This window comes from Crinia signifera, chromosome 1 (assembly GCF_055691185.1).
Source record: "Crinia signifera chromosome 1, ASM5569118v1, whole genome shotgun sequence".
Taxonomy (NCBI): Eukaryota; Metazoa; Chordata; class Amphibia; order Anura; family Myobatrachidae; genus Crinia; species Crinia signifera.
In genome coordinates, this window is record NC_139217.1 from 389921291 (window position 1) to 389930787 (window position 9497).

At 44.4% G+C, this 9497-nt stretch overlaps 1 non-coding gene across 1 annotated transcript; it reads left to right on the forward strand.

The window, feature by feature from the left end:
• The first annotated feature begins 9058 nt into the window (after nucleotides 1-9058).
• Nucleotides 9059-9161, forward strand: LOC146045510 (U6 spliceosomal RNA). The gene has a single exon (XR_014465454.1). It is a non-coding gene; the product is annotated as a U6 spliceosomal RNA (small nuclear RNA).
• The last annotated feature ends 336 nt before the right edge of the window (nucleotides 9162-9497 follow it).

Below are 9497 nucleotides of genomic sequence, written 5' to 3' on the forward strand. Positions count from 1 at the left end.
TGCGCTGCCCAGACACAGGTGAGCGGGGTCAGCAGGGCTCCAAACGGGGCTGGCAAAAACGCGGCGTGCAGGTTTTACTGCACCCCAAAATGCAGTAAAAACCCGGTAACAAGGTTTTTACCGCATGGTCAGGGTCAATTAAAAGGTTCCTCTCGTCAGTGGTTGGCAGTAATTTACGGAATAGTGTGCTGATGTAGTTCTCCAATTTGGAATTAGATACGGAGCCGGGATCCATCTAACTTTAATATTGTTCATGGATCTATCCTCCAGATTTACCAACTTGTTTATAACTGCCTCAGTTTAATTTTTTTGTTGGTCATATGAAGATATAAGGTCATTATGAGAGGCAACTAGTTCTTCCAATTTCTTTTCAAGGTGGTCCATGCGATCTCCAATAGCTACTAATTCTGTCTTAACTTCCCGAATCGCAGAGGTTAAGTCTTTGGTCAGTTCAGATTTGAAGGTTATTTGATACCGGACTCGGACTGTGAGTGGTGCATCAGGGTCACAGTCGACACCCATCATGGAGAGATATAGGTTATGGGTACGTAGTGATGCAACCACCGCAGGTGCAGATGTAGATGCAGTGGGAGAGGGCATGTGGGCCTGCAAAGATTTCCGAGCAGGGAAGAAGACATGGGGGGATGGACCTTTTTATATTTCTTGGAAGGCATGGCAGAACAATAGGTTAAGTCGGCAGATCATGGAGATGGAATTGGGCAGATCTCCTCACACTGGTATTTTCAAATGATAAGCTTTACTTTCATGGGATGAGCATGGAACTGCGACGGGTAACATGGGTGGTGGCCCTAAATTGAGGGGTCAGCAACACTGACTGGTGGTCTCCAGCAGCAGTACAGCAGTTGTTGTGTAGGAAAAACTGCCAGGAAATACAGGAGTTGACAATTGAAAACAGTGAAGGGAGTTAGCAAGATGGTCACTGCTAATATGAATAGGAGGAAAACTCATTATTTAAGTGCAGTGCTTGTATTTATATTTCAGTGGCTCCTGTGAGGAGATCTGTGTGGACCAGGCAGCGGGGTAGTCGCTTGCCTCCATTTAAGGAGGCAGCTTCTGTGTGACTTGTGGTTGCTGGGCTCCACCATCGTTCATCTTTTTGAAAAAGCTCCTATGAGCAAAATGCGTTAGGGGATCCACGGATACCAAGCAGCAACCTGTTGTCTTTTATTTTTCCTTGTGCATTATCCAGCCGACGCTGCTACATATCACAAGCTCAGTGACATATGGATTACTACCACTAAACATCTATTAATTTTGCCTGCTGGAGGAAAAGTCCTATAAATCACAGGAAATGACAGAGCCAACAACGCACTACAGATGTCAGCAACCTGCCTACATCACCGCTCATACCTGTCCGTAATCACTAGATCCAGTATCCAGCTCCTGGCCAGGGAGACATGATGGGTGAGAGATGCAATGGACAGACAAATTGCTAAACTAACCCACACATCATCCACTGCGGCCGCCAGTCACCGTTCATCTCGGGAGACATCAGGTGAGAGACGCCGTACTCCCAAACGTGGACCACCTAAGTAACTGAATGTGCGGCCAGCACTCAGGTCACTTCTACCAGCTGGCATAGCCGGTGAACTCATTCCCACCTCTAGTACATTTGGACCCCTGCTGTGGGTGTCGAGTCCTGGCACCACAACAGTGACCAGTGGCATCATTATTAAGTATCCAGTAATTGGCAAGTAACCATTTATACTAGACTTTGAGAGAACTATTTATTTGCACAAGGAAATCCAATATAAAAATAATATCACAACATTAATAGAATATTAACTGCCCAGAGTATCAGGTTTTTTAGATTTTTTTATTTTTAATGTACTGTGTATATTTTTTAATATAACAAGTGAAATTATTATATTAATCTGTACAATATTTTTATTAATTAACTGGTGGCCACCCAGTTTGTTTTTGCATTTACCATAATAAATAAAAAATGATATATTACTATAATAAAATATTTTTACATTTATTGACGCATGTGTACTCTATACATGGTGCAATTCTATTTATAATTAGGACTGTGCTTCCACTCCTTGTGTCTTCCAGAGCCTGGCAGTCGGGCAGTAGTCACTGAAAATGAGGCCCCAGCCTCATGTAGGAGGTAGGCTGCAGCTCACGGGGAAAATTTCCCATATGCCCCGGCCACCACAGTGGGTTCAGAATGGGGGCAAAGTGCCCGTGGAAGGTGGGAGGCTGACCACAGGCATACCCGGAGGGCACTTACTGCCGGGAGCAGCTCCACTCTAATGGTGTGGGTCCAGAGCAGTATACGCAGCCTAGGGGAGTTCTGTAGGCCACATCCCACAGGAAGGCACCATGACCTTACATGGCTCTGCAACCAATGCAGCTAACTCCTGATGTCCTCTGACAAATGTGGGACCATTGAAGGGGGATCCGGCTGGATGCAGAGAGAGTAGGAAGCCCATGGTAGACAGGAGCTATTTCTGCCTATATCCCCTCAATTTCTGAATACTTATAGTCGGTGTTCAAGACTTGGTTACTATTAGACAGAAACTCCCTTGTCAACATATTGCATGTTCTGAAATATGGTAATTGGTATGGTCCATGCTCAGGGGAGGTAAAGGAAAACATGAGACCAGACAGGAAGTGGAGGGGGGGGGGTGGAGTGGGTGAAAGATGGGTGAAATTTTTTAGGAAGAAAAGGGAAACAAATGGAAAGTTTGTAACAGGAATTGGCACAAGAGTACAATCAATTTTGAAACTGAAATGGGCAATAGGCAGGGAGAGCCGTAGCTTTAGTGTGGGAAGAAGAAGGAAACAGATAAGTAAACAAGAGTGACAAGATATATCAGTGTTCTCCCCTGAATGAGGGCCGGAGGGCCCTAACTACTGTGTGGTGCCTTCACCCAGGACACTCTCCCCTAAGGTGTAGCACCATTGCTTCTCCACAACTCCTGCATTGGTCTAGCAGGATGCCAGCAGACTGGACAGCAGCCTGGTGCATCAGGAGGATGCTTCTAACTGTGGCAAACTTCCTGTTACACAACAAGTCCACTGTGCAATGCTGACGTTTTACAACACTGTTCTATATCCAACATTCACTTATACTGGTTTCACATTGCAAACCTGCTTTCAACCCATTTTTGTAAACGTGTCTTAATATGGGTCAAAAGCCAGTTAAACCCCTTTCATATTGCATGTTGTAAACGGTATATTGCAGTTTCAATACCATTTTTGTACCTTTCAGATTCAACCCGTTTCACCCATAGAGAGCTATACAATGTCATTTTAAATGTTTATTTCCAGCTTGTGGTCGGGGATCATGCAGGGAGATAACCTATCACCCTTGTGTGGTTATCATTTGTAGAAAATACCGTTTCTGAGCTGTTCAGACTGCAGGGGAAACAGCTCAGAAACGTGTAGGATCCTGCTTTTAACACGTTTCAAAATACCGGTATTCTGTAACCAGTAAACTTACAATGGAGCTTTCACACTGCAGCTGTTCCCGTTTTAAAACGGTAAAAAAATGGCAATATACCGTGTTAAAGCTGCAATGTGAAAGGAATATCAGTGATGCAGCTACTGTTCTGAAGATGGCATTAACAACCTGGCCAAAGCCTAAGAATGCTTTGTATTCCAGATCTTTGTTAATCGCACAATATAGCAACCTCTGTAGACACCTATGGGGGTTACTACTGTGATGGGAAATCAGGGAAATTATATGGTACATACATCTAACACTTCATGATGTTATATTTAGACCTGTAAATTAATTCAGAGATACAATTTATATTGACAGAAAGTAGAAAGGTATAAAAGGACAAACATGTTATTGTATATTATATGTTTCGACATATGATTAAGATTGAGTTAATTTAATATGAGGCCTAGGAAACAAAGTTCACACATAATGAAAACACTTTATAATTTCTGCTTATAAAAATACAGTTATAGGTATAAATGAAACTTTATGTAATTGAGCTTTGGGGAGTATCTTATTAGCAGTGGTAATTTACTACCAGGGGCTTTCCAATGGTGCACTCCTCCCCCAGCATTTATCTGGGATTATGTTGATGGTGCCTCAGATTCCACTGGCCCTTATTTTGATTCGTGCGGTACGGCCCGCGTGCGGCCGTACCGCCGATGTTTTTCTTCTGCACATGCGCAGAGGTCAATCTGCGCATGTGCAGCCCCCTTCGCCGCAGACGGATTTCGTCCGCCGCAAAGGGGGCGTATAGGGGCGTGAGGGGCTTCATCCCCTCATTTCCCTATGTGTACGCCCCGCGTTTCATGGGCGTTCCCATGCAAACGCGGGGCGTACGCATGGTAATGAGGGCATGACGCCACTCATGGGGGCGGAAAGCTGACGTCGGCGGATGTCAGCTTTCAGCCCCCATACAAGCTACCACACGGACGATTGTCCGTGTGGTCTCAGCTTGCGGGAGCTGCCGCGGCGTGCGGCCCTGCCTTCGATGGTCGTCGACCATCGAATGCAGGGGGCAGCTCCCACCATGGTGGAGGCGTACGCCTCCACCATTTTCGTGCGGATCGCCAGCCGTCCGTGTACGGACGGCCGTGGCGATCCGTAGTGTGGGCGGGGATACGTCTGGTGCGGTCGGAGCCGCATATGCGGCTCGACCGCACCAACCAGAATAAGGGCCTCCACAAGCATGATGCATGAAAGCCAGCCCTTGGACCTACGATAAGACATTGGATCAGGAATGTATTCCCAGATCCCATGTGTGATCACAGGCCTATTTTTGGCCGATAAAAAATGGCTTCTAATTGAATACAATGTGGTATCAAGCCATTTTTTATTAGCATCTAACTGGATGGATTATAGGATTTCAATGAACAGAAAAATATACATTCCTTTGTCATTATAATATCAACATCCCATGAGTAGAAAACAAACGCCCAACAACTAGATATTCTTTTCAGATGCAAATAATGTATTTTATTTATAGTTTTATTAATAAACAATTAGCTACCACCTTTTTACCCCGATTTATATATTATGATCTTGATAGTGTTAATGCAATAAGGTTAAACATATTTTAAAAACAGGCACAGTCTCATCTGCTTAGATGGTAACAGTATCAGAGGGTCAATTAAAGATTCCAGGCTGTTGTAATTGGCACTAATACATAACTGTGGTAAATCTGCCATTAATAATATCAAAATTGATTTTCTTTATTAAATATCAAATCTGTCTCCACTGTGACTAATAATATGGCGTATTGATTTCTGTGTGCATTATTAATTTTTTTAACGTGCTCTATTTCATCTTGACCCAAATAAATGTACATAATTAGATGAAGATGAGTACATAAGTGAGCTCAGTTTCACCTCCTACCTCGTCAGCATGTCTGTATATTAACTAGGATTTTAACTGCATTAAAGCTATACTGTATATTCCTGGGTTTGTTTGTGATGGCTGTATTTGTAAATGTCTAAGATGCTTATTCTCATACACATTGCAAACAATAGAAAAAATATAACAAAAAATGTATTAATAATGCCGAAAGATTACTGTGTCATCTCTGTTTGTCTGCCCCTCTCCATTAGAATGTAAGCTCTGATGAGCAAGGCCCTCTGAGTGGCAGCCCTTACCTCATCAGAGGAGAGGGGCTGCCGAGATGCCGCACCCCCCACCGGTGCCACCACTGCTGGTCCATTCAGGTCTCCGCCACTGCTGCCTCCATCTTCTTGTCCTAATTACCATTGTGGGACCGGCGCATGAGCAGTAGCCTCTTCAGTACTGTGCATGTGCTGGCCCCAGCCTCTATGGGGCTGTTTTGGAAGCAGACCCATGTGTTGACTATCCAGGTCCGGTGCATGAGCAGTATCGTCTGCGGTACTGCGCATGTGAATATACCATTTCCCGTTTTTAGGGTCTGCCCCGCAGCTGCGCATGGAGAGGCATCCCAATGGGACTACATTGAATGACTGGCAGATTGGACTTATTTATTTATTTATTAACAGTTTCTTATATAGCGCAGCATATTCCGTTGCGCTTTACAATAGCAGACAGTGATACAACAAAACAGGGTATTTATAGACAGTCAAAATGTAGGAGGGCCCTGCTCGCAAGCTTACAATCCAGACTTTCAATAGGAAGTCACTGCCAGTCACAGTGAAGCCAGTGCAGTCTCACAGACTGCATCTAGCTTCACATAGTGGCAGATTTTACCTGGGGGGGCTGCATCCCATAGGTAAAAACTGTCACTGGGCCCTCTATTCCCTCATGTGTGTTTTTCCTTCCCTTAATAATATTATCATCCGCTCCATGCTCCATACAACGGCACCCAACCTTTGGCTTCTGCCACCCTGTGCTCCTTTGAGTGGTATAATTGTTGATAAAGCAGCATTAATACAACGTGATACTGATACTTACCTATCTTGATCCCGTAGGCAGGTCCCTGGGTCCAGTGTCCATGGTCCTGGTCCGGGGGTCCAGGGGTCTGGTGTCCTGGTCCGGGGGTCCGGTGCCCGACGAAATCCATAGGGGTACCTGTGGATGGAAATTATACTTAGAAGTGTCCTCCAGTGAAGAGCACATCCTCTTCTTTCCAAGTAGGCTCCCCGGGGTCTTGGCAAAAAAAATCAGAGTACCCGAACCCAGACGGACTGAGCAGGAACCGCACAGTGTCTTTGTTTACATTGTGCGGCTCCGCCCCCCGAATAGCGCTATTGGCCGCCTTGCGGCCTAGCGCCTCCTAGTCGGCTGCTAGACCCCATGACGTTTTTTAAAATTATTTATTTATTTTTCAAATATTTTTACACACTGCAGCCTGCACGGATCTGACTGATCCATGCAGAATGGCTATACAAATTCGTATTAACAGCCGTATATACTGCTAATACGAATCAATATGACATCAGGGATTACAAAGCAGTGATATTTGACTGCTTTGTAAATTCCCCTCTGGAACATGAATTTGCATACAGCTGTTTCAGCCATATGCATTCATATTCATTTGTATTAAGAATACGAATATGAAATATCGTATTTGTATTCTTAGTAAATCCCCCCCCCCTGTACGCAGTAAACTTGATTTTCTTGTAAGTCATACTGCTTTCACAGCGCAAAATGCCGGTTCACACCGGGACCTTGAAATGGGTCAGTCCTGATGCGAACCTGCATTTTGGAATGTTCACATCCCCACAAGGAACTGCCATTTTAGCATTTTCACTGACATCATCCGGGGACGTGGCGGGGAGTTGGTGTGTCATTGGGGGCAGGGGAGGAGGCAGCGCTGCCTCATCAATAGTGTGAATGGGAAACGAGTCGCTCGAAACGTTTAATCCATTCACACACCAAGCAGCACGGCAACGAACTAGTAAGGACTCTACTTTTTTACCGGTTCGTTTTCCCGTGTTGCTACCCATTTTCGGGACATGGTAACCCCTTTCACATTGCACTAATTACTGAGTCAAACCGGCTTGTAAACGTTAATTAGTTGCAATGTGAAAGGGGTATCAGTAGGCTAGTCTGCTACATGTACAAGGCTCTCCTACATTACAGAGTGCTCAAGTCAACTGGACATTATCAAGCACAGAAGTTCTAAAATCAGAACTCCTCAGCAGGGGCTCATGCCTTAGTGTGTTCTTGTCATTAAGGGATGTTCACATCCCCACAAGGAACTGGCATTATAGCCGGTTCAATATATTATATTATTAAGCATCAACCTTTATTTGTGTTTTAGGCAAGGCAAACTGTTCATTTGTGCGTCCACTAGTATACAAATACTAGTATCAGTTTATCTGTCTCAACTCTACAATTCCTGTGTGTGCTCATCACATGTACCTGCCATCTCTCCAGCTACCATATTACATTCAAGTTTCAGTACTTTGCATCCAGGACGATCCATTGTGATTCAGAATACATATTCCAGTCCGTTCCCACTCTGGTTAAGTCTGTTACCAGCTTGTTAGTGGTCCCAGTCCGGGGTTTCTGAACCCACAACTAATCCAAATTGGGTAACAACAGACAGACAGACAGTGTTGCTCTGCACATAGCTGTTTTACAGATTGTCATATGAGAATACATTTATGGAAATCTGAGGCGAGGCAAGTAAACCCACTGGCATCAATATTGATGCTATCACAAACATTTTTTTTTTACTAGTAATATAATGTAAATGATTATGTGCGAACCAGAGACCACTGACCTCTTTTTGATATGGAGCTGTGAAAGCAGTTATATTTTTATATACTGTCTGTGCTACATTTACAAATGTTAACTGCAAGGAAATACATTGAGGTCAATAGTGTCCTCCATTGATCAATACCCTTAGGCTGCAAGTAGCGGTTACCACTGCATGTCATGCTTCTATCACGTTTAACATGTGGTGTCACTAGCATTTTCCTAAATGTTGGTATCGTGGTGTTCAGCTTCTGGGTATGTCAGTGTTCTACTCTGTTTTCATAAACATCATGAATAAATGGATTACATCGGATACATTTGTTTTTTTTTTTCTGGGGGGATTTCCAGGCACTTAGGGGGAGATTCTCTAAAACAGAAATGCAGTAAAAACTCCGTTATCGTTTTGATATGCAGCAAAACCCGCATGGCGGGTATCGCCAGCAAAAACTGGCAATACCCCATAGAAGCCTATGGGCTTCTTAACGCGACCCACACTGCCCTGCTCCAACCAACGCCGACCCTCCCTCCCCCAGGCAGCACAGCGCTGTACTGCCCGGACCTGTGACCTCCTCCTCCCTGCACTGAAAATCATCTTCTGGGTGCAGGGAGGAGGAGAGCTTGGGTTCCCAGCAATGTGTCCTTTCTTCTGTGCGGAGAGGCTTCTGGTGATGGACCCTCAGTGGACACATGTTCACTAGAAGCAAAACCCAGAGATCGCGGAGGGCTCAAATACCGCAAAGACTATGCGGAAGACAAAATAATAGAGAATATGGAGAAATAGAAAACATTAATGGCGCGCAAATGTGCAGAAAAACAGGAGAAAAAATATAAACTCGGCACGAATGTTAAAGAATATCCCACTTAGTATGTTGCATGAGAATATAAAGAATGTGCTGTAATAAAATAATAATGTCAGTTCAGCTGCAATAGCACATATCTTGAGGTTAAAGATACAGCGAAGATCAGTATGCTCCTGTGCAAGGTTGACAGGAACATTTGTTAAGCAATCCATATTTTTTAAAAAGACCTATGATCGTTATGACAAAAATGATAATTTCCACCAGATTTAAGCTTAATGGCTGTATGCTCCTTAATGCCCCTATCATCTCCTGTTGTGGGTTTAAATGTGCATCCTCGTTTTTCTATGTCAGTTTGCCCTTAGGAGGTGATTCTGGTTGGATTGGATGGGGCCCAGTTTGGTTCCGTTCCGATGGTGGGGGGTCTGTGCATGCACTTATTTGCTCACGTGAAGACCCTCTCTGCGAGCGCCTTAATCAAGTATCACACTCGCTGCAGCGTTTGCATGGGTTGGGGAGGGAAGAGGGCAGGCAGGTGGTTGCTGGAGTGGAACACC